This window comes from Eubalaena glacialis, chromosome 16 (assembly GCF_028564815.1).
Source record: "Eubalaena glacialis isolate mEubGla1 chromosome 16, mEubGla1.1.hap2.+ XY, whole genome shotgun sequence".
NCBI lineage: Eukaryota > Metazoa > Chordata > Mammalia > Artiodactyla > Balaenidae > Eubalaena > Eubalaena glacialis.
In genome coordinates this window covers 16,806,787-16,834,041 of record NC_083731.1, presented here as the reverse complement: position 1 = coordinate 16,834,041, position 27,255 = coordinate 16,806,787, and the positions used below count along the sequence as shown (strand labels likewise).

The following is a 27,255-nucleotide window of genomic DNA, read 5'->3' as shown; positions in this document are numbered from 1 at the left end:
CTTACAAAGCCTCTGAATGAATAATGTACAGATGACTACAAACTTGTAACTTAATTGTTTCCTCAACAAGGATCATAAAGGGATTTTAAGTCAAGAGTCTCCTGTGATGGTACTTGCAATTCACCCTGAACTCTGACATTATTGATACATCAGCGCTCTCTCTTAACATGACCAAATTCTCCTTGTGCAAGTTGAAAACATTTTCTTTCACTGTTTCACCATGTTTGTTCTTAAATACATACAGACTTTCCCACATACAGACTGCCTTTGTTAAAATCATTGCCTGATTCAATGGTATATAGATTGTCTCCCATTGACTAGGCAAGCATACGCTTTTTATAAATAACCTTGGCTGGGACTGATGTCCATATGGAGTCCTGAGGTTGCAGTTAAACAAGTGTCGGTCGTCACTTCTAGTACAGGCTGTAGCCTTGAATATGGAAAGATAGGATGGCAGAGGGAACACGCGATATCATGAACCCTGGTTGCCTAAAACAGCTCTGTGAGGGCACAGAGTAGAAAATAGTCAACGCTGGGTGAAACAAGTAGGAAATGATGTCATTTGGAGTGTTTGAGGTGTGAATTGAAAGATAAGTAGGTGCTCACACGACAGACAAATTAGGGGTGAGTATTCTAAGCAGAAGCAACAGCTTAAAGATTAAAGATTTACAGGAGGAAGACAGGCTCAAAGAGGTGGAACGCCAGGGGTGGTTCGCCATGGCTGGATCATGCAGGAGAAGCAGGGGAGAAGCTAGAGAGGCACAGCAGCCTGATTACAAAAGGCCAGGTAGGCCATAGAGCTGAGTTTGGCATTTTGTAAGGTTATGTGGAGTTATTAAATATTTTACAAAAGAAGGTAATATCATCATATTTGTGCTTTTAGAAAGCCCCTCTGGCTGCAATGTTCAAGGTGGATTAGAAAAGACAAGACCAAAGAATAAATATGGCAAATATCAGTAGAAAAATTTCTTGACTTCCATACTTGATCTTGTGACCATTGTCTTGGAACAAATTAGATTATAAAAATGGGGTCCCCTGTATACAACATCACCTGGTGGGAGGCAACATTTCTTGCTTAGTGTATTATTAAGGGTTCTTGAGACAAAAGGAACCAATAGGATAGATACATGAGATAGATAGATAATAGATATGATAGATTGATAGATATAGATGATAGATAGATGATAGATAGGTAGATAGATATAGATGATAGATAGAGATGATAGATAAATAGATGATAGATATGATAGATAGATATAGATAGATGATAGATAGATGATAGATAGATAGATATAGATGATAGATAGAGATGATAGATAGATGATAGATAGATATAGATAGATAGATAGATATAGATAAATAGATTCATTTTTAGAAATTTATTTCAATAAATTATTCTAGGATATTAGCTCATATGATTGAGGCTGGCAAATCCAAAATCTGTAGGGTAGGCCAACAGGCTGGAGACCCAAAGAAGAGATGATAGTCCTGCAGTTCAAGTCAAAGGCCTTCAGCCTAAAGATCCAGGAAAGAGCAACATTGCAGTTCAGGTCTAAAGGCTATCAGGATGGAGACACAGGAAAGAGCCCATGTTGCAGGTCAAAGGAAGTAGTAGGAATGGAGAAGAAGTGACTGGAACTAGATATGGGCTTGTTTGGCCAGATATTTCTGAAAGCTAAATTCAGAGCACTGTGGCTTAGGGATCACAGATAGGAATTTAAAAGGGTGATGACCCAGACACTCAGATACTCACAGTCACAAACCTTAACACCCTCTCTCCTCCTTTTTTTGACAGCAAGGATAGTCTGGCAGTTTTGGATGACTTAACCAAATGGGATCTATCTGGTTACCAATAAAAGGGAAATCTTCATTATTCTTTGTACCTAGTAATGTGATCACAGGTAAATGACCCTGTTCACTAAGACAATTTGTTTTCATTTAAATAGATGCTTATTTAAAGCCTGAGTTATTGCTGTTCTCCCAGAGCCTAATTCTCTGCCTGCACATCATGGGTCTTTCTTAAGTAAGTTACTTATGGAATCCTTTGCAATCATTGGATGTAATTAACTTTTTGGAAGGCCAATCTTAACATATACAGTACTGTGGATAGTCTACATTCAAGGTTCTTCATTAAGGAATGGGTATATTCAAAATAATGCATAGAGACCAGCAAATCTTTCAAATTATTTTTTGAGATTGCTATCAGTATCCCAGCAAGAATGATAAGAAACTAACAAAGATAGTGACAATAGAAAGAGAAAAAAATGGGACCCATGGAAAAGACATTGCAAAGCACAGATAGAATCTGGTGACTTGACACACAGGGATGGACAATTACCATTTCAAAACAAGGAAAGTAACATAAGAGGTGGGTTAAGTATCCTGGGGGGAAATGGTGAGTTCTAACTTATAAGTGCTAAACTGGTATTTCCAAAATGTTATCCAAGAGGAAATGTTCATATTATAAAGTAGAAGCAGCCTAAGATCAAGAACTAGAATTTAAAATAAAAGATTTTTTAAAAATTGAGATTAATATGGAAGAAAGCCATGGATTTGGAAAATCTCTGAAAGATGAGCCAGTAGAGAAAGAAATAATTCTGAACATGAAAATAATCTGTCATACCTTTAGGAGTAGAGAGCCACGAATTAGATACTGAAGGAGTGGTTACAAAAGAGAGTAAGGGACCAAATGTTGTGGTCGAGAGAAGAAAATCTCACTTGACCTTAGATATGTGTCCCTTAACACGCCCAAAGTCTCTCGCTATCACCCCGTTGCTCCTGTTATGTACAGCAACATTTTTAGAATATGAATATTTTGTTACATGTCCCTAGTACTTGATATCCACTTGAACTTCTACCCATTACATAAGAGCCATATCCCAACCACTCCCCTGAAACTGTCCTCTAAAATCTCAGGGTGCCTCATGGTCACAATCTAATTGACTTCCACATTTTTCTTTTCTTACTTTATTTCTCTGCATTCTTTGGCACTACAGACTACACCTTTATTTAAAAATATTTCTTCTCTTGGTTTATTAAAACCAATAATTTCTGGATTTCTAAACTTTGCGGGGAGAGGGTCTTCTCAGTCTCCATCTTGATCTTTCTTTTCTTTGCCTCTAAATATATTCTCCAAGTTTCTTTCAACTCTCTTCTCCTCTCACATTTTAAGTGATTCCTAGGCAATTTCTCCTATATACATCAATTCAGTCCATAGACCATGATGACTCCCAAATCTCTTTTTTTTTTTTATTCACATCTTTCTTATGGTCTCTGAACAATAATATTTGATTGTCCACTTGATATGTCCAATTGGTGGGCCCATAAGCATCTATAAGTTAACATTCTTCAAACTTAATCCAAATCCTTCCCCAAACCTGCCATTCCCCCATTATTTCCAATCTTAAATGCCTTCCTTCTATCCAGTGGTCTAAACTAGAAACCTGGGAATCAATTTAGGTTCGTCTATCTCCCAATTACCATAACAAAGCATACACCTGGGCATGAATTTTTGACCATCTAAGTATCTCTTTTATTTACCCCTTCTTTTCCATTTCAACTGCCATTACCCTACTTCCACATAATTATCTCTTACTTAGGATACTGCAATGAGCTCCTAACTGATCAATCTACTTCTTATCCCACCTTATATCTCTTCATCAATCTGCTTCTCCATGTTCTTTCTCCAACATGCCAACTTCAGATACATCCACCATACTGAAATTTCAAAAAGGTTTCATGTCATAGCACTCACATACTTGGAAAATTCTCCCCATAACCTACTGAAAAAAATATGTACAATTTCCAACATAAACAAATTCTTGCATGACTTGGCTTCTGCCTAACTCAAATAATCTTACCTCTCAAGCTCTAGATCCTTATATCCAGACAGAATTCCCCTACCCTGAAATTCCCAGCCAAGCTTCCATTAAAGAGCCCTTCCTTTGCATAGAACATCTTCTCCTCATGTCACAACTCTCTTTTGTGACTGGTGAACTTCTGTCACCATTCCCTTTTCAGTTCAAGGGTTACTTTCTTCTAGTACCTACTGTATGCCAAGGACTGTGTTCAATGCGAGGAATATGAAGATATATAAGACAGTGTTCTCCACATGGCAAATACCCAGTAAATACGTACTTAACAAAAGTATAAGACAGAAACTAAAATACGTTCAAAAAATGATTATGAAATGCAATGTAACACATAGCAGAGGAATATGGCTGGTTCTTCCCTTGAGGAGTCAGGGCATCAGGAAAGGTTGTCTAGGAGAGATGACGACCTTAGAGTTCATGCTTACCAGGTAAACAGAATTGGAAGAATAATTCCACCACAGAAGAGTAGCCTGAACCACAAAAGAGCATGGCATGCAAGAGGAAATTGCAAATGTTTCCACTTGACTGGTGCACAGAAAGTCACATGGAGAGGTGAGTTGAATAGAAAGGGGAGGAGAGGGAGCATCAAATGATAATGCTGAAAAAGATGGTTGGCCAAAATCATGGAAGGATTTGTATGCAAGCATCCAATTACTAAGACAATGGGAAAACTAAATGGAAATGGTTTTAAAAGAAGGATGGGGTATGAAAGACAAACCAGGAGATTAGGGATAACAGTCACCGATGATTGATGGGGCCCTGTAAACAGAAGATGAGCATGTGAATTCATCAGAAAAGATATGGTGAAGAGTTAAAACAGATATGTAAGCTATTAAAGAAGCAAATATGAATGAACTTAGAATAGATTTTATGTGGTTTGGAGTGAGGAAGAGGGAAAGAGTCCATATTGATTCCTGCTTTTCTGATTCAGGTGATTTGGTGAATGTTACCATGACAATTCAACCCTTTTTTCAGAAATAAAAAGTTTTAAATTTTACTAGTGTCGTTGTTTTTTTTTTTAAATTAACCACTGTTAATAAAGATGAGCATATTTGAACATATCATTATCTTGACTAGCAAACCTAAACATTTTTTTTAACATCTTTATTGGAGTATAATTGCTTTACACTGTTGTGTTAGTTTCTGCTGTATCACAAAGTGAATCAGCTATACGTGTACATATATCCCCATATCCCCTCCCTCTTGCATCTCCCTCCCACCCTCCTTATCCCACCCCTCTAGGTGGTCACAAAGCACCGAGCTGATCTCCCTGTGCTATGCAGCTGCTTCCCACTAGCTATCTATTTTACATTTGGTAGTGTATATAAGTCCATGCCACTCTCTCACTTCGTCCCAGCTTATACTTCCCCCTCCCTGTGTCCTCAAGTCCATTCTCTACGGCTGCGTCTTTATTCCTGTCCTGCCCCTAGCTTCATCAGAACCATTTTTTTTAAGATTCCATATATATGTGTCAGCATACGGTATTTGTTTTTCTCTTTCTGACTTACTTCACTCTGTATGACAGACTAGGTCCATCCACCTCTCTACAAATAACTTAATATCGTTTCTTTTTATGGCTGAGTAATATTCCATTGCATATATGTGCCACATCTTCTTTATCCATTCATCTGTCGATGGACACTTAAAACCTAGATATTTCAACACAAAACAGTCTTAGTTAATATTTATCAGTTGTAGTATTTTACAAGTTTTTCTCCTTGCTGCTAGCAAACACCAGAGGTGTATTATTTTTTGCATTCAATCTTGAGTCTCCAAGGGTTGGATTACCATATTCTACTTTTTTTGTTTTCAAAAACAAAAAAGTAAAACTACTTTCACTTCTAAAAAAATATGAATTTTTACAATCTGTATTGATTAAATGTCTTTAAATAGCAACTCACTTTTGCTACATATCCCACTGACAAGAAAATCAGTGATTTTAATGGTCACGATAAAAAGCCACACAATACCCCTTTCTGCGGTGTTGTTTTAATTGCAGCCCAAATTGTTCTTTTTCCTTTTCAGTTAACAATGCCAATAACATATGTGGTGAGTTACCAGCCAAAATAATTGAAATGTGGGATTCTTGGCTACTGATAGGGCAACACCAAACCTTGGGAGCTAACAAGAGGTGTTGACGATTCATTAACAAAACATAAAATTGTGAGGTGGATAGCTAAGCATCCAGGAAGAGCCAATTACTGCGACTCGTTCCACAAGTTTGCCTTTGGCTGGAAAGAACTGCCAGTCAGCAGCCTCTCCATTGGCCGCCATTCCCAGGAAAACTGATGCTTCCATATTAGCACGTATGAGCTATTTACACAGAGGCGGAAGAGACCAGTGGATTATAAAGTTCCTCTACTTGTCTTCACAATATTAATCTAGAGGGAAATTAGGTGAGATCTCTTTTGCAGAAAGTTCTACAATCTTCCATATTAAGGACAGACATCTTATGCTTGAATGGTGGGTTTGTCTAAAGAATTTCACACACATTGGCAGCATAAGTTGTACATTTATAAGTACACATAAATGACAAGATGGCTTGCCCAGAACCCGGTTTCCCAATTCCAGCCCCTGTTCAGTAACCAAAATTAGCATTTCTACACGAGCACTCTAAATTTTGTTAGAATTGGAGCTTATTAACACATCCCCAGTTTAATAGCTTTTGACATAAAAGGGAGCTGCCTTTCAATCACTTCTATTCCCATGCAAAACAATATTTATAAACTGTTAACATTTCATGTCATGTGTTCAAAAAAAGAGATCCCAATCCAGTTGCTGTCAGCCAGCACTACAGAAGGTAAAACGGAATACCCCCAGATTGCTATATTTCATGCCATGTCTGCTGCTTCACAGCACAAAGCAAACAGAGAAAGTTGATGATTATTTAATATGGCCAGACAGACAAATCATGCAAATTGGATGAAACAACATCCCTGCATATTACTTCATAGTTCAAATATTTAAATTTCCTTCATACACCTTATTAATTTTCCGTTTCCCCCCTTTAACTTGTGATCTGTAGACTTTACCTATTATAGATATTTTCCATTGAAACTATCTTTATTTTTCTTTATACATTTATTAAACACGTATTGAGTGCCCACTATCTTTCAGACACTGAATATTACTTGAAACAGGGTTAACCGGTATTTTGAGATCATTGTAAAGCACAAGTTTAGTAGTGATTACCAAAGAACTCAAATATGCAAGTAATTTAATTCCTACTAAAGTAATTTTAATCTACCGAAGGATGGCATGCCCAAATATGACTCATGTTCAGTTAATAGAATATATTGAGAATATCCCTGAAAGTTATGTGTCTGTCACAAGTTATCTCCATGGATGAACATTAAAACTGAATGAAATTCTTGGGAAAAACATCCAAATGAAAAGTGAGAAGTCTTGTCAACCATCTGGAACTTTCTTACACGATGCCAAACATCCAGATACTTGTTAAAATCTGGATGAGCATTAGCTGTCACTTAGTTACAGCTTGAGCTATTTTTTTTTTCAACATTCAGATGGTTCTAGTAAATGTTAATTTCTAGACTATTATGTATCTCTAAGATGGCATCTCATCAACAATATTAGGCTTTTCATTTTAGTTTTATTATTTTGAATAAAAACATATGATTAACAAGTTTTGTAGTAACACAATAGGCAACCGCCAATCCACTTGTAAGAAAACTACTTCATCTGAAATTGTCATGTCTGATCTGAAGACTGGGTTTAATTTTTATAGAAATATAAGTGCAAAAGTATAGACTGTCCTTTTCATCTTGCTTATAAAACAGAAAAAAAATGTTTAACATGTCATGTTTATGACCAACACTTGATAAGCTTGATTTAACAGAGTTCTGTCATTAAGACATACATCCCTTTGTCACCTCCCCCCATTAAAAACAATTTGAATGAATTTTTCAACAAATGTAGACACAATTTTGAGCTTATAAAGTTCTTTAAAAAGCACAAGTTGCCCTTAGTGCCACCCATAAAGTTTCTAAGAGATGATCTAATCAATATTTGCTATTTATTGTCCTTCCCTCCCTCCCCCCTCCCCAGGTGCCAGGTATATTTAAGACTCGCTAGTAAAGAAGATAAGTGATAAATTTCTTTCTCAAATAGAATATATTCTATGCTTTCAATGTGTTTCTTGCATTATTTAAGCAAGCTATTTTTTCTAACTAAATATTTTATTTTTTTCATATGTATAGTTTTAAATCATTTAATAAAATAGAAATATTTATTATCATTTACTTTCAAAGTTAGTATTGCCTGCTGCCTTAAAACGTATGACTCTAAGCAGAAGTAAATGGGTTTGAATAGTTTTATTCATGAAATTTTATATGTGTAGAAAAATACATATACCAGAAAAATCTTAAGAATGCTTTGCTGATATTGATAAATCTAGAGTTGCTTTTAATGTATACAATATCCCTTTGAATTTGATATAATTAATACTGGTATTAATTAAATGTCATACGAGTTAATAAATTTAACCAACTTAAGTGTGGTTTTGAAACTGATACCCTTTTGCTTCAGAGTTTCAAAGTGAAATCATTTCTTCTAAAAGAGATGAGCCAGCTTGGTCAACATGGATGCTAAAATTACAGGGAAATTTTTCTTGATCCTCAATTCAGTTAGAAAGCTTTTAAGTAGGTTTGGAACAAGTTAGATATGTGGATCTACTTTTCAAGAGCAAAGCTTTTCAAGTCTAAATACAGATCAAGTACTGTTGATGAAAATTTAGTGGCCGAATTGAGATGAACAAAATAATCTATGTTCCACTTAGCATTTTTGAGTGTTATAGAAAACTTTATATACATGCAAAATCATATACACATATGAGTACATTGACTTATGTGCTCAAGTCCATTGCTAATTCCACTTTTTAGCCCAAACATTAAAAGAGCTCACAGATGCTTTCAAATCTGCAATGATTGCAAGAAAATTCTCAGATGTGGATTGGGCATTGGCATAAACTTAGCTAGTTGGCATCAGCATTAGTAACAGGTGGCATAGTAGGCAGTGAAATTGCAAAAGCAGAACAGTTTGCATTTCCTGTGTCATCTCAATTTTTTTTAGTAAGTATAATTTTGGTAATTAGGAGCAAGTTTGTTTTTTCATTGGAATCCCCAAAACCCAAGAATATTTATTCATTATTGTTAATATTTAAGTTTGTATAGAAGGTTTTTAACCTATCATTTGAGAAATAATAATGGTGCCTTTGCATATCCTATGACAGTATACAATTTTTCACATACATCATTGTATTTTTCCCCACTACAAGGCATGGATCTGACAAGCTCAAAGAATAAAACCCAATTATATTAACAACTTCTGTCAACTAACTTCCTCATTGTTGTGCTTGATTTTAAAAAGTGTTACACCATTTTCACAATGTCCCATCTATTGAAATTGTATTAATCCAAATAATTACAGTTGCCAACATTTACAAAATATCTTCTATATGATATAAATTTTTGTAATTTTCTTTGGGCAACAATATTTCTATTTGGATTATGACTTACAATGTGTTTTAGATTTATTGTTTATAGTTTATGTTTGTATTAAAATTAGAAACACAATGCATGACTTTCTTCTGATTGGTTGGTGGTGAAATACTGGGGTGATGTTTTAAGAATCCTAATCATCAAACTTCTGATTTCAACCAGTCTGGGGTCTCCGTGCTTGTGGTCAGAATGTAGCTACCACCCTCCACCTGAGCCAGGTAACAACTCCAAGATAACTGTCAGATTATTATGTATATCCCCTGAGAAGGAACTAGGACTGTTTTATTATTGAACTATTGTTCAGGCTATCGGGCTTAACTGCTTGTCCTTTGTTTCTGCATTCCCTCCCTTTCCTAATTAGTAACTGCTTGAGCCTACTCTTTGGAACACAAGAAAGGCCTAGGAGACTAAAGCCTTTTTTTATAAAAAGAAACGGGGGACCCAGACGGGTTTTGTACCTGGGAGGACCCCACAGGGTCCTGCTCAGTTTCAATATAAGGTACAATTTATATCTGGCTTCTTCCTTCAGCAGGATGACCTGAATGCTCAGTTAAAGTTGTATCTGCATCATTTAAGACAAATGGCTACCCTACTAGAGTTAAAACTATCTATTGGAGTCACATTGAGATCTGTCATAATTCACAACCCTTTTTCCTTTACCATTTATTTTTGTACTTTAATTGTACTATAGTCCTATTCTTCCTTTCTCTATCTCTTTATAAATCACTCATACCTAATAAGATTTTGAATTTTCCCATTTTGGAGAATAAAATAAATTCAAAATAAAATGAAATACTAGTATTTAAGCCTTTCATGAACATTTTGGCTCATATCCATGTCATTGGTCTTAGTGACATCCAGTGGCCATGACAAGTCAGTGGCAGGACTTCAGGTCTTTCCAAAAGTATCTTTATGCACTTCTTATCTAAAACATAGGAAAAAAGACAATATATCCTTAGATCCCTTATCATTTTAACATTAGTGTAATAAAATACTCCCATGTCATTTCTCATTCATAAACTGAACTACCTTACATATCAGAAAAATAAAGATTATGACATTTAGTTTTATTTCACTCCACCTTCATTAATAAATTAATATCTCTTACCACTTAAAAATATTTAATCTACAAGGTTTTTTTTTTTCAGTTCGAAACAGATATGGCTTGTACTACCAAGTAATATTTTGTTTTCACACATCTTTAGGTTACTTTTATTTAAATAAAATTATCAAATATACTATTAATGGTATGTGTTATTCTAAACACTCAAAATTTTTCTTTCTAGGTTCTTTTGATCTATGATTTAAAATATTACCTATTTCATTCGAATGTAATGAAAAGTTTTTGCTGAAGCACGATTATTTAGGTCTGACTAGGCCCCAGGTGCTGAAGTCAGAGACTGAAGAATCAGACTACAGCTCTAGTTTTTAAAAAGTCCACAAAATCTATGGTACAAATTTTTGTGCCTTGAGGCAAGTTATTTAGTTCTTTAGGCTGAGTTTCTGATAATAATGATGCTGATCATTATAGTGTTAAGCTAAGAACCAACTACAAACAATGCTTACCTAGTACTTTGTAGTTTAAAAAGTCAATCATGCAAATTTGCCATAGAGAAAACCTAAGGGGAGTCAGGAAGTAAACCCTTCTATCTTTCTAAATAATAGGAAGGTAATCCATCTTAGCCCCCTTTTGTTATGCAGCACAAGGCTAGGAGCTGTGGCCTGATGGAACAAGCCACAGAGAACTCACTTAATGCATACTTGCAGTTGAATAGAACTCAAGAATATGGTACTTACATTTTACTGGGAAATTGATATACATATGTGAAATCTCTAAAAAGGGTTTGGTTGAGTACATAATTAAATGTTAGGCTCTAAAAGAGTTATAGAAGTTGAGTAGTGGAACAATGTCAGTGGGCTGCAGTAATAAGTAAAGGCTTCAGGAGAAAGGAGTATTCATCCTAACAGAAGCACAGGCATTTGATTATCAAAGAGAAGTACGAAGAAAGGGAGAAAAGAGGCAGTTTAATTTAAGGCAGAGATGGAAGTAAAACGTGGAAGTGAGACACAAGTACATGGGAATGGTGAGGGAATGATCCTGAGCTGCAGCTTTTTTTGGGGGGGGGGTAAGGGGGAAGCAGGACACTTGGGGTGCCAGTTAATATGTGCTTTGACCAAAGGCTGATGGACCTGATTACCAGGAGAAACAAAGAGTCAGTACACATTTTCAGAACTCAATGACATGATACAAGCAGCATGACAAGAAATTTAAACTGCTATTTGAACCAAAGATGCATTGTGTTTCTTGTAAGGTGACCATTAAAGAAAACCGAACATAAGTTCATGAAAGCGTAGATAGTAACGTTGGAAAGGAAAGAAAGATTTAGAAATGCCAAAGCACTAAATGAGCCCAGTGACCAGTAGCCTGTGGAAGTGAGGCAGGAGGTAAATGGACCCCAGGCTGAGCAGCTGGAATCCATTCCCTGCGGACAGACACCCCAAGATAAAGATGGTGGCAGGAGCAAGGAGGAGCTGAGTCCTGCTTAGATAAAAGATAGAGACCACATATTTCTCATTCTTGAGGTCAAGGAGACCTCCCAAACTACACATGCACAGAAAGGTTCCTCAGGGCTCAGAGAAGGGAGGGGGTGCCAGACCATAATATATTCTGTCAACTTCCCAGAGACCCTTGTGCTGGAATCCATCTTGGCTAGAAGGTGCACATGCACACAGGGGAGGGCCCTGAGTCAGACCAAATATGGACTCAGAGCCAGACAAAGCACGATGATTGGCCAGTGGAAACCTGGAAGAACTGCCCCCATATAAGTGATTTAAACTACCCCAAAGGCACAACTCTTTCTCTGAGCCTGCCCGTGTGTCTATCTACACGTTACTTTTTTCCCTCCTAATAAACTCTTTACTGGTTTCACTACTTTTTATCTCTCTGCTGAAATTCCTTTCTCCAGAGCAGATGAGCCAGGGCCTTGTCACTAGCCACTGGCCCTCATGGTCTAGTGGCTAGGATTCAGTGCTCTCACTGCCACGGCCTGGCTTCAATCCCTGGTCAGGGAACTGAGATCCTGCTTCAAGCCTCCGCAGGCTGCGGCCACCTCACAGCCACCTGAGATCAGAAGGTATAGGTCAGCAAAAAGTAAAAGAAACCACTCAAGATATAGACACTGTGAATGATGCTGCTCCAAATAAAGAAATTTAAAAAATAAATACAAAGGGAGAGAGGATAAAAGGGGAATTTTTTGATGGGAAAAGACAAAGCCTTTACATTTTCAAAGGAAAAGTTCAATAAGTACCTAGAATTGTTAGGGATTGGGACCAAAGGTGAGAATTTCAGGGTCAAAAGTCTAGACAAGATGGTTATATCCTCCAAAAAGTAATGGACTGTGGAAGCCAAAGCCAGCTTGGGCTGGGAAGTTGGTGGAGAGAAGAACTGTTAAGGTTAGGAGAAGAAAAGTGAAACCATGAAAGGTCCAGAGATCTGGAAACAAGAGAATAAAGTATCTCAGATGTCAAAAAAATAGTATTTTTTAAAAGAATGGAAAAGTAAATAGATACAATTACAGCAGAGAAATCAAGGAGGATCAATGCTGAGAACAGGTATTCAGTGCAGATGGGACAGGAAGAGAGGAAAGATGGAGTTTGCCATGACTAACTTCAGAGAAAGTGTTTTCATGGAGTGATTGGACCCCTATTCAAATTACCAAAAAGTTAGGAGGAAAGATGTTAGTGAGGGAATTCATGAATTAAATTGAATAAGACCATTCATTCAAAGAACGCAATTGATAGCATAAATGGAATGATATTAGGAAGGAGAACCAGGATGCAGTAAAAATTGCACTTTTATAAAGAAGATTAAGGCAGCTTTCAAAGCAGAAGGAAAGACTTCCGAGTTTAGGAAGGGGGAAGATTAGGAGAGGGCAGGAAAAATTAAAAGGAAAGGCAGTAAAGAGACGAATCAAAAAAGTTCCTTTAAAAGTGTGAAGAGAGAAAAGCCAAGGGACAGGGCTTCCCTGGTGGTGCAGCGGTTAAGAATCTGCCTGCCAATGCAGGGGACATGGGTTCGATCCCTGGTCCGGGAAGATCCCACATGCCGCGGAGCAACTAAGCCCGTGTGCCACAACTACTGAGCCTGCGCTCTAGGGCCCGCGAGTCACAACTACTGAGCCCATGTGCCACAACTACTGAAGCCCTCGTGCCTGGAGCCTGTGCTCTGCAACAAGAGAAGCCACCGCAATGAGAAGCCCACGCACCGCAACGAAGAGTAGCCCCCGCTCGCCACAACTAGAGAAAGCCTGCGCGCAGCAACGAAGACCCAATGCAGCCAAAAATAAATAAATAAATAAATAAATAAATTTATTAAAAAAAAAAAAGCCAAGGGACATCAGACATCTGCTTGAAACATCAGAAAACTTTTGAGAGAGGATATATCTTTCTTTGAGACTTGAGAGAAGAATAAAAGATAGATAGATAGATAGATAGATAGATAGATAGATAGATAGATAGATAGATAGATAGATAGATAGATAGATAGATGATAGATAGATCAAATTAAAGTTGAGAGGTCTGATAGGATTGAGGTCTTAAAGAAAGAAAACAAGTCCTGAAAAGTTACAGAGAATAATCCAGGGAACCAATGAGGGGTAAATAAAAGGAGTGCTGAGCGGGTGGACCTGGCCAAGTTGAGGCTGTACAGCAGGCTCAAGCAGGGCACCAGCTGCATGAAGTCACAGGACTTTCTCTGGGAGCAGTCTGCAGTCTGCAAGCAGAAGGCTTACCATGGAGCCATCCAAGGCTGGAGATGGGGAGGGCCCATGAGGGAGTCCAAAATGCTGGCAGGAGCACTGAGGCAGCTGACCGCCTAGCATTGTACATGGTGGGAAGGACTCAACTTTGGTCTGCTGAGAGAAGCTTGATTTTAGCCAGAAAAGGCCGGGATGAGGAATGTCATAATTCCCAAGGCAGAAAGCAAGTTTCAACAGTTGTGGGAAAAAGAGACACAAGAAAATTCTCAGAAGAGCTGAATTTGACACTTGTGAGTGACTGGGAGAGGTGTTTTATGATAGGGAGTTCCATTCATGGCTGATGTGTCAGGGAGGTGGCATTAACCATGAGATCAAGGGTTCTGATAGTTAAGAACTTGGAGGTTGAAAAATGTCATTTTGGATGAAAGAATGAAACCATGAAGAGGTAAGCCATGAGCTGGATTCTACTGGTTTGGGTAAATGAATTTTGATTTTTTTTTTTTTTTTTTTTCCTCTGAGCAGTGGTTCTCAAAGTATGGGCTTCAGATGGACACCATTAGCATCATGTAAAAAACTGAAAAAACATAATTTCTTGGGCCCCACCTCTCTATTGAATCAGAAACTCTGGGGATGAGACTCAGCAATCCAGGTTTTAACAGGCTCTCCAGGTGATGATGCACGTTCAAGTTTGAGAACAACTGTCTTAGAGAACAGAGCAAGAAAGATGAAAAGGACAGATGACAAGGACCTTATCTGTTAAAAAGTGGAGTGAGTGAGACTTGATCAATATTCTGAAACAGTCATGTAAAACACAAGTAATAATGGTAACCAAGCAATAAACACTTTTTTAAACCTTTTGCATTTTAAACCTTTTGCATATATTTGAAAGTTTCTTTCAAATATATCTACATTTTCTGCATAACAAAGGAAAGACCTATGGAAAAGGAGAAAAGATTTGCAAACCATATTTCTGATAAGAGATTAATATCTAAAATAAATAAAGTCCTAGACTTTAATAGCAAAATACACAAATAACCTGATATAAAAATATGGGTAAAAAAATTGAATAGACATTTCTCCAAAGAAGACACCAAAATGGCCAACAGGTATATGAAAAGAGGCTTAACATCAGGGAAATGCAAATCAAAACTACAAGAGTACCCCATACGGGAACTCTATACCTGCTCTTCAATGACAATTTCATTAAAAAAATTGGAATGTTTACCAACTGTTCATAGAAAATAATTGAAAATTGCAAGAAATGCATGCAAAGTTTAGGGATGCTGCATTTTAACAAGATAGAAAATAAATAGTTCAAAGGAGAAGAGTAAAATGTAGGAAAGTATAATTCACAACATTATAAATATGAGGTTGCTTTGTGGTTTTCTAAGAGCAACCTTTTAACAAATACATTCTGAAGAATCATCAAGTTAGACATGTTACCAATTCCTGGTAATTACTTTATGGAAAAATACGATTCATTGTTAGATTATTTACATAAAAACAATTTACAGTGCTGTTTGAGTTTAATTATTTAAATGCCAGACTAAATATGTTCTCTAGAGAAATCTTAGTAAAATTATAATTTCATTAGTAAACAATGATGCTTATTTCTTTCTCTACTGTATACTTGGCTGTACTCTGGTGATAGCCAAGATGGGATCCAAGTAACTGACAAAGGCTGAAGCTTTAGGGGCAGCAAGCACCCAACTGGGAAAAAGGCAGTATATAAATGCCCTCACGCTCACCCAAGCCTATGTATTCAAGTTAAATGATTCTTAACTTATGTAATATAAATGCACTGCCAATGAAGTCGCTTAATACATCTGTTAAAATGATATTTATCTCAAAAAATATTTCAAAATTTGCTTAATTACAAAGGCAACATCTTTATGTTGTCTAAATGCAGTCTGCGTGCATTGTAGAAAGTAAGGAAATTCAGATAAATAATACCAAGAAAATAAAAATGCCATATTTCTACCATCCATAGATTGCTACACACACTCTTTAGACCAGACCTCAGTGTAAAGCTTCCAAGATATTTTGGTATCTCACACACAAATACACACACCCCACATTTTTTTCAGTTAGTTAACCTCTATGTTTCCTTATCCGTAAATTTTCATGTTACCTAATATATAGTCCATATTCTAATTTCCCCAACTGACCCAGAAATACTCATTACAGTTGGTTTGTCTAAACCAGAACACACGTTGGCTTCTGTTGTTTTTTTTTTTTTTTTTTTTTTGACAGTCCTTGAATCTCTTCTTTTTAAATCTAACACACTTGCCCCTTCTGTTGTTATTTTCCTTCACCGTATTGACTTGTTGAGGAGACTTTGCCAGTTATACTGAAGAATACTTCACCTTCTAGATGTGCCACAGAGTAACTTAGCTTATTCATTTCTCTTGAATTTGGTTCTAAATAGTTGGTGGATTCAGAATACACCGTAGATGAGGCAGTGCACATCAACACATCAGGAGACATCTGGATGACCCATCATTCATGACACTAAGACTAACCACAGAATTTAGGTCATGATAGATTCCTTCAAGTATAGCTACTTCTCTCCCTTGGGACTAGAAAGTTATCTCTGTGGTTTTACTCTGGTGTCCTTCAAATATCCAATCCCTATCAAACCTAATAGTCTTTACACTAACTGATAATCCTTGCCAGAATTGATGTTCATTTAGGAGTTGCAAATTGCTGCTATTTTAAATCCTTCAAATTCAGAAAGTAAAATTAAACAGAATTATTATGGTTTCACTTACTTAGTGCTTACGAAGTGTCAGGTTCTGTGAATGGTCTTTATAAGTACTGAGTCATTTAAACCCCATTCCAATCCTACAAGGTAGGTAATATCTAGTCCATGGAGCCAATGAGGAAACTGAGCCTATTAGAATAACCCTCTTCAAGAAGTTAAAACATCTGTTCTTGCTAGCTGCTCATTAATGCTCGAGGGAGAAGCTAAACCCTGTATCTGGCTGACTCCAAAGAATATGATATTTCCCATTAAGTAACATCGCCTCCTCCAACCACAGATGTGTTTTGCTTTGGTTTAAAAAACTAATTCATTAATAATAATGTTAAAATGGCACTATGAAATATAACCTTGTATTTCCAGAAAACGAACAGTCTTACCCTATCAAGTGGAGGTAGTTTATGCTATCTCAGCTGAGTTCTCTCTACTCCTCCTTCTCCCTCTTTAGCACTCAATTTCTAAAATCTCTTCAGTTAAATTTAAGAGTATTGGAATTTTTTGAAAATTTAAAATTGGGGGGTGGGAGGAGAGGTCAGAGGCAATGTTAGAGACCTCGTGAGGAACCCTCTGTTGGCTTATTTCCCCCAGGGTCACCAATGTGCACCTGGTATTAAAGAAGTCAAATTATTATACTGAGACTTTTTTGAATATTTGTCACAAATACTCTCTGCCATTCCATGACTTACTATTTCACTGCCATTATGGTATATCCTAGTGACCAGAAGTTCTTCATTTTAATGGTAGAGAATTTATCAATCTTTTTCTTTGTATTTTGCACCTCTGTCTGTAATAAATCCATTCTTACCCAAAAGGCAAGAAAATATTGTCTTTGGTTATCTTCTTTTAAAAGTTTACAGTTGTATTTTTCACATTGAACCTAACTGGAATTATTTCTTTTCTTTTTGGGATATGGCATGAGTTAGTGATCCATTTTCTGTCTTATTATCTATTTATTTTGTTTTGATGATTGAAAACTCAACCTTTTCCTCATTGAACTTCTAATAGACCTCCTGACCAAGTTCAAGTTCTATATTTGCTTGGTCTTCCTTTAAGATCACTAACCTCTTGCATTAATCAACTTGTCTACTGCCGTGTATGTACTACATATTGTTTAAGTATTACAACATTTTTATAAATCTTCAGTTTGTTATTACATAAAAGAAACTTGGATAAATGTGTCCTTTTCCACATGGACACACAAACACAGACATACACATAACAACTAAAATTTTGTTTGAAATTTTATATAAAATTTCACTGAATCAGTAGGTCTATTTGGGGAGAATTAACATGTTTAAAGTATTTAGTCTTTGAATCCATGTACTTGGAAAGTATCACTATTTATTTGTTTTTTCTTAAATATCCTTAAAAGTTTACTATTTTATGTATGAAATCCCTGTGTATCTTTGGCTATATTTATTCTTAAACACTGCACATTATTATAGCTATTGTAAATTATTTACCTTTTCAAATTGTGTTTTCTAATTGTATTTTACAAATGTGTAGAAATAAAAATTGCTTTTTATATATTGATTTTTGAATCAAACATTACTAAATCTCATAAAATTCTAATCATTTTTCTTAAGAGTCTTGTTTTCTGTAAAGACAATCATATTTTGGCAAATGAATATTTTGTTTTACCTTTTGTTATTCTTATATACTTGCATTCTGTTTTCTTTTACTATTGTCCTGCCTTGAATTGCAAGGTAAAAATGGAAAAGAAATTATAGTGGCTATCTTCGACCATGTTCTTACTTTTGGGGGAATTGTTTTCAATGTTTCATCATAAAATATGATATTTGTTGTAGTTTTTGTATATATTTATCATTTTCTAAGAATTCTTATGAATGGATACTGAGTTTTATTGAATACTTTCTTTGCATCTAATGATATTCTATGGGTTTCATTTTAATGTTTACATTACTTACATTAATTATGTGAATTACATTAATATGTTTCATGATGGAAAACCATACTTGCATTAGAAAATAAACACAACTTGATAAAATGTATCATATTTTTATACTTGGCTAGATTTGTAATTTGTAATTTGTTGTTATATGGGGGAAGACCCTATAAGCAGAGGGAACAGCAAGTAAAAGGCTCTGGGTACAAAAGTACCTGGTGTATTCAAGGAACTGCACGAAATTCAGAGTAGCTGAGGAGAGTCAACAGAAGAGTAGAAAATGCAGTTAGAAGGATAACACAGGGCTAGATCTTGTCAGACCTCGAAGGTCATATTAAGGCCTTGGCATTTACTCTGAGATAAAAAGCAGTGTAAGGTGCTCACTTTGGCAGCACATATACTAAAATTGGAATGATACAGAAAAGATTAGCATGGCCCCTGCGCAAGGATGACATGCAAATTCGTGAAGTGTTCCATATTTTTAGTATGGAGGTTCCTTAAAAAACTAAAAATAGAACTACCATACGACCCAGCAATCCCACTACTGGGCATATACCCTGAGAAAACCATAATTCAAAAAGAGTCATGTACCAAAATGTTCATTGCAGCTCTATTTACAATAGCCAGGACACGGAAGCAACCTAAGTGTCCATCATCGGATGAATGGATAAAGAAGATGTGGCACATATATACAATGGAATATTACTCAGCCATAAAAAGAAACGAAATGGAGTTATTTGTAGTGAGGTGGATGGAGTTAGAGTCTGTCATACAGAGTGAAGTAAGTCAGAAAGAGAAAAACAAATACTGTATGCTAATACATATATATGGAATCTAAGGAGAAAAAAAAAAAGGTCATGAAGAACCTAGTGGCAAGATGGGAATAAAGACACAGACTTACTAGAGAATGGACTTGAGGATATGGGGAGGGGGAAGGGTAAGATGCGACAAAGAGACAGAGTGGCATGGACATATATACACTACCTAACGTAAAATAGATAGCTAGTGGGAAGCAACCGCATAGCACAGGGAGATGAGCTCTGTGCTTTGTGACCACCTAGAGGTGTGGGATAGGGAGGGCGGGAGGGAGGGAGATGCAAGAGGGAAGAGATATGGGAACATATGTATATGTATAACTGATTCATTTTGTTATAAAGCAGAAACTAACACACCATTGTAAAGCAATTATACTCCAATAAAGATGTTAAAAAAAAAAAAAAGCAGTGTAAGGATTTTAAGAAAATCTACATTTTAACAGGATCACTCTGTCTGCAGTGTTAAAAGGAGATAGGATGGGGTAAGGGCAGAAGCAGAGAGACCATCCGAAGCATATTACAAGAATGTTGATAAAAAATGTTGAAAGCTTTGACCGTGTGTGGTAGTGGGGATAACGTAGAAGACAGTTGCATAAGCATTTCTGGAATCCAGCGCTTGGGAGTCATCAACATTTAGATAATATGTAAAGCCACGTGAGTGGAGTAGATCACTTAGGTAGTAAGTGTGACTAGAAAAGACAAGATGTCCAACTACTCTACCCTGGGACACTCCAATATGTGAAGATAGAGTAGATGAACAGGAACCAGCAAAAGACAATGAGAACAAGTGGCTACAACTGTAAGAGGAAAACTAGGCAAGTGTGGCATTGGAAGTCAAGCGAAGAAAGTGTTTCAAGATGGACATAGTGATCAACTATGATAAATGCTACCTGTAAATCAAGATGAGGAGTGAGAAATGATCATTGGCAATTGGTGGTCACTGCTGATCTTGATAAAGGGCAGGTTTAGTGCACTGGTATAGTATAGGAGGAAACCTGATTGCAGTGAATTCAAGGGGGAATGAGAGGAGAATACAAGAAAGGGTGAGTCTTTTAGAGGGTGCTTTTATTTTAAAAGGGGAAATGAAAAATGATGTGAGAGCTGGAAGGAGATAGGGAGTCAAGAGGAAATCATTTCATGATGGTGGTAAAAAAAAGAAAAAATCCTACCTGGATGATGTTCTGAATAATCTAAGAAAAGGGAAAAAATGATGATGCAGGAGGGAGACGAAAGAATTCCTGGATTATTATCCTTGAGCGAGTAAGGGAAAATAGGATAAGGGCACAAAACCAGAGCCACCCTCAGTGCAGAATGTGGAGGGTTCCTTCATAATAACATGAGACAATGTTGTCCCCAGGAACTCAGCAATAGATACCTGGGTAGATGGGGTCGGAGCTCTTGGAAATCTTATTCTGATTGCTTCCATTTTTGCAAAGAGGAAAGAAATTAAGTTATGAGCTGATAATAAGGATAAGAAGACATGTTGCAAGTATAAAGAAATGGGGAGAAAAGAAGTGGTGTGCGAAAGAGAAAATCAACCAGGAAAATGTATTTTGATCAATGGGCAGCATGAAGAATTCTCTTAGTTTAGAGATTATAAATTTAAAGTGAGATCGGTAAGCACATTTTGTTTTGTTTTGTTTGTTTTTTGGTTATAGTATGGGCATAGAGTGTGCAGAGTTGAATTTGACCAGTGCTTTTACCGAGTGGGATAAAGAGCAAGAGAGTCAAGGGTCTGTTATACGCTACTCCTTTTCAAAATTCTGTGGTTGGTGGTATGATTTCTAAAATTAAAAATTTATTTACAACCATCATTAAATCCAAAGAAAGAGTTTTGGACATTATAATTTTCCCCATTAATAAAAACTAAAACTAACATCATGGGAAATAAGGAAATTATTCTCAAAAGTACTTTGAACCACAATATTGAACCATCATGACTGAAAATAAGTAACTTGCAGTATGAATGGAAATTTGCACTTAATATATAAAAACAGTTTATACAGTAATAATAATAAATGATACAATCCTTTTGAAACCAAACATAAATTTTAAGACACTATCACAAAGAGATGATTATGGACTAATTTCTGTCTCTACCAATACGAAGCTACAAACTGATTTGTTTTCTGTCTCAGAAATAAAATTTACTTTTCTTAGCACAGAAATCAAGAAGATGACATTCTTTTATCAGCACGCAAGAACGCATTTTAAGGCGATGAGTGCTAGAGACAATTTATTTCAAGTAAGTTTTTATGTGTAAGAGAAAGTATATACAAAATATGTATGACTTTACTTTTTTATTTTAAAATATATTCTTCTCAAATATCCTCTTGGCCTCTCTTGCCCCCTGGATCTTTCCCTATTTGCTTCACAGCAGCTGCTCTCTTGGCATTCCAACTCAACCACAATCACATGAACAATCATAGTCTAGGAGAACCTGGCTCTCCAAAGAATTTTTGAACCCAAGTGAAACCAATGAGAATAATATCTGGTTTCCCAAGTGGCTGCCAAAGGGGCCAAATAATGCAACCTAGAAGAACAAGGGAATTGATACCTCATGTGGTGAACTTTGACCAATAGGGACAGGAGACAAAAACAAGTCAGTCATATAAACTCCCTCTCCTTCTTCCCCAAGGTTTTACTCTGAGCCAGTTTCTCTGTTGATCCTGCCTGGAGGAGATGACCTATAAGGCACAGCAGGCCTCCCACCAAGCAGCCAGCTGTATCTGTTGCAGTACAGCATGAAACCGGGCTAGCACTATACTGTATCGCCTTTCACGGCACCTATCTAGCCTCCCCTGCCTCACTTCCCTTTGCCCTCACTCTCATTTGCTAGAACTGCACCTCACACAGCATCAGCACTTAATCCTTGCATTTGACTCAATTTTCAAGAGCCCACAGGCTAAACCAAGAAAAAGCAGGGTCCAAAACACAGGGACAGTAGAGATTTTACATAGCAAACATTCATGTAATCACCAACCAAGTTAAAAATTAAAGCATACTTTAGAAGCTTCTGCTTGTGCCCATCACTAAACACATAAAGATAATCATTATTAAATTAACATAAATGTAAGTCTAAGCCCATTCCCATTGGAGCAGCGGAAAATGAAGTCTCTATTATTCTTGGGGCTTCAATTCTCTTCTACTTGGGGGGAAAAAGGTGCAAAAAGTGAATCTCTTTAATCACAGGACACACGAACTTTACACACTCTCTTGACACGGAGATTCTCTCCCTATTCTCTAGTTTCTTTATAAAAGCACTGTCTCTATCTGAAACACCTAGCAAAATTGCTTCAATAGCTCAGGTTTTTGTGGAACGAAAGCCAGAAAAGTGAGTGTGTGGCAGGCCATGTCTGCTTAAATCCATTTATGTCCACTTATTACAAACGTCCTCAAAAACAAAGCAGTACAAAACTACTTGTAAAACAAACTCCCAACGATATTTGTAAAACTAGGGAGGAGAAAGTATGGGTGTTTGTATAAAAATCCAGCACTGTTTATGAGTAAAAAAAAAAACAACAATTCTAATGCAAAGGAAAATGAGTAAATTAATTAGTTGACTTGTTCTACTTTGTGGCATTCAGCTTAATTTTAACTTTGTAAATTCAGAGTTCCTCATTTGATTTACAGTCAACAAGACCAGAAATTGTGTCAATTTTATTATTTTAAACTTTTTGTTGTGTATTATGACATACTTACAAAAAAGTGCATAAGATATGTTTTGTTTATTGAATTATTATAAAATAACCCCCCGTGAAAACAGATGAAGAAATAGAACATTGCCAGTGACTTTCAGAAACCCCCAGTACACACTCTCTCTCACACTCTCTCCCATATTCCTTTTTTTCCTTTTCTGTACACTTGTAGGGATGCATCTCTAAACACAACGGTTTAATTAACCTATTTTTGAAACTTATATAAATGGATTTGAATAGTACATATTTTCTGATTCTGGATTCTTTCAACAGTATATTATACATCTGTTTTATTCTATGTTTTTGCCTATAGCTTAAGTTCATTCGTTTTCCTGAATAGTATTCCATTGTAATTATAAACCACAATTCATGTGCCCACTCTATAATAGACATTCGAATTATTTCCAGCTTGGGACTATTATGAGTAATGTTACTGTAAAGATTTGTGTATGTGTCTTCTAGGGAAAATCTGCATATACCTCTGCTGGAAAAGTTCCTAAGCATAGAATTTATGGGTAATAAGGAATGCATAGCTTCAATATTATTGTTAAGACAAACTGCTTTCCAAAATGGTTGCACCAGTTTACACTTCCACCAAAGCTGTATGAAAGTTCCTATTGTTTCACTTTTTTGGCAAAACAAAATAGCCTGGCATTTTCTGGCGTTTTAAAATTTTAGCCATTCTGGTGGGGTCTAATGGGATCTCATTGTGGTTTTATTTTATGCTTCCCAATTACTATTAATAAAATAGCACCACATATTCTGTTGTACAATGATTGCATAATGTGGATATTTTCTTATACAACATGCCTGTTCAAATTTTTTGCCCAATCTTCTACCAGATATTTTTTTCCTTATTGGTTTTTATGAAGTACTTAGAAATCTGGGCCATTTATAGTTAAATGGGTCACAAATATCTTTTGTTATTTGGCTTAATCACTTTCTTAAAGGGTTATTTTAAGGAATGTAAGCTTTTACATTTAATACAGTCAAAATTATACATTTTTTAGAGTTTTTTATCTTTTATTGAACAGTATTTTCCTAATCCTCCAGTACAATATTGAAGATAAATGGTAATAGCAAATATCCCTGCCTCATTTCACTCCCAAAGTGAAAGCTATCAACATTTCACCATTAAGTATGGTGTTGGCGTCAGGGGTCGGGGTTTATCATATTAATGATGTTCCCTTCTATTCTTAATGTTATAAAAGTTTTTTCATGACTAAATGTCTAATATCAAAAGCTCTTCTGTAGCTATTTCAGCAGCTTTGATATTTTTCTCCATCACTTTGTTCACAGGAGGACTATAGGGAATACTGTAGGGTATGTTTACTATTGAACAAACTTTGCATCCCTGAAAAAATATTGTATAGCCAAGCTTTTACATGGTATAAAATTATATGTTGCTGGATTCAGTTTGTTGGTATTTTAGTTAGAATTGTTGCATCAGTATTCATGAGTCAAATGAGTGGAAGAGACATTAGTCAGTAATGTTCCTGCAAGTTTTGTTCTCCAAGTTATGTTGAGCTCATCAAAAGAGCTAGAGGATGTTTCATACTTTTCAAGTGTCTGGAAGAATCTGTATATATGTGGTATTCTTTTTTCCTAAAATGTCAAGAACGGCTCCTTCTCTGAAAATCTGCCCTTAAAATTCTGGTCACCTCATCCTCACTGAAATCCAATCTCTTTTTCCTCAACACAGGGAGATTGGCATGATCTGCTTTGGATACCCTTCTTAATAGGAAGATAAATCTGTTCTCTGTTACTCCATCATGACCGGAGCACAAATCAAAATATACAATAATTTGATGGAGATTATTTTGTGCATTAAGCCTTTGTCAAGAAAATTATCGATAATTTTTTTGGAAAGGAGCTTTCTCTCATTATTCTCTGTAAAGGTAAAAGAGAAGATTCATTTCATCAGAGGTCTCAAATTTTCTAGCACAGGAATAAGCAATTTAATCTCCTAACTTCTGTGATATTCTGTCTTTCCTTTTGTCTTGCTATCCTTTCTTAAGACAATTGAATGTGTTTTTAATGAACTTTCTAACCCAGAGAGAATCTGGAAATTGTTTAGACAATATAATTTAAAACACTTTTACTACCTTTTTTTCTAGATTTTGCTTTTTTCCTTAAATCAATTTTGGTAATTTATATTTTTCCAGAATTAAATTACACTCTTCCACTCATCTACAATTTATTTTTTTAAACATTTTTTACTAATCATAACACATGCTTTTGAAAACAATATTAGACAAGACTCAAAAAAAGTTTTAATTTTTTTCTGATTAGTTATGTCTGTTCTGCTTCCAAATATATTTTCTGCAATCTCTTTCTGAATTGATTAGACTCACCAGAAAATATTATTTTAGTTGATATTTCATACCTTTGAGAAAAATCAACTCTTGGAATTACTCATCGCTTAATATATATTTCTTTTATTTTTTATTTACTTAATTTTTTCTTTATATTTCCCTTACATTGCTATTTAAAATTTTCTCATGATTCTTCACTTTAATAATTAGTTTATTTATTTTCATTCTTTCCACTAACATATAGAAAATATTTTCACTATGAATTTACCTCTCACTCCCTCTTGCAAGAGCACCGGAACCACAACCAGCTGCTGAACAATCATTGACAGAAAGACACTGGAAATCACCAAAAAAGATATCCCACATTCAAAGACAAAGGAGAAGCCACAGTGAGACAGTAGGAGGGGCACAATCACAATAAAATCAAATCCCATAACCACTGGGTGGGTGACTCACAAACTGGAGAACACTTATACCACAGAAGTCCACCCACTGGATTGAAGGTACTGAGCCCCACGTCAGGCTTCCCAACCTGGGGGTCCGGCAATGGGGGGAGGAATTCTAGAGAATCAGACTTTGAAGGCTAGCAGGATTTGATTGCAGGACTTCGACAGGACTGGGGGAAATAGAGACTCCACTCTTGGAGGGCACACACAAAGTAGTGTGTGCATCGGGACCCAGGGGAAGGAGCAGTGACCCCATAGGAGACTGAACCAGACCTACCTGCTAGTGTTGGAGGGTCTCCTGCAGAGGTGGGGTGTGGCTGTGGCTCACCACAGGGACAAGGTCACTGGCAGCAGAAGTTCTGGGAAATACTCCTTGGCATGAGCTCTCCCAGAGTCCGCCATTAGGCCCACCAAAGAGCTGGGTAGGCTCCAGTGCTGGGTCGCCTCAGACCAAACAACCAACAGAGAGGGAACTCAGCCCCACCCATCCAGAGACAAGCAGATTAAAGTTTTACTGAGCTCTGTCCACCAGAGCAACAGCCAGTTCTACCCACCACCAGTCCCTCCCATCAAGAAGCTTGCACAGGCCTCTTAGATAGCCTCATCCACCAGAGGGCAGACAGCAGAAGCAAGAAGAAGCACAATCCTGCAGCCTGTGGAACGAAAGCCACATTCACAGAAAGATAGACAAAATGAAAAGGCAGAGGACTATGTACCAGATGAAGGAACAAGATAAAACCCCAGAAAAAACAACTAAATGAAGTGGAGATAGGCAACCTTCCAGAAAAAGAATTCAGAATAATGATACTGAAGATGATCCAGGACTTTGGATAAAGAATGGAGGCAAAGAACAAGAAGATGCAAGAAATGTTTAACAAAGACCTAGAAGAATTAAAGAACAAACAGAGATGAACAATACAATAACTGAAATGAAAAATACACTAGAAGGAATCAACAGCAGAATAACTGAGGCAGAAGAACAGATAAATGACCTGAAAAACAGAATGGTGGAATTCACAGCCCTGGAGCAGAATAAAGAAAAAAGAATGAAAAGAAATGAAGACAGCCTAAGAGACCTCTGGGACAACATTAAACGCAACAACATTCACATTATAGGGGTCCCAGAAGGAGAAGAGAGGGAGAAAGGACCCAAGAAAATATTTGAAGAG

General features: G+C 36.5%; 1 non-coding gene across 1 annotated transcript; it reads left to right on the top strand.

The window, feature by feature from the left end:
- The first annotated feature begins 19,188 nt into the window (after positions 1-19,188).
- LOC133076697 (U6 spliceosomal RNA) lies at positions 19,189-19,295 on the top strand. The gene has a single exon (XR_009697586.1). It is a non-coding gene; the product is annotated as a U6 spliceosomal RNA (small nuclear RNA).
- Positions 19,296-27,255: the final 7,960 nt, after the last annotated feature.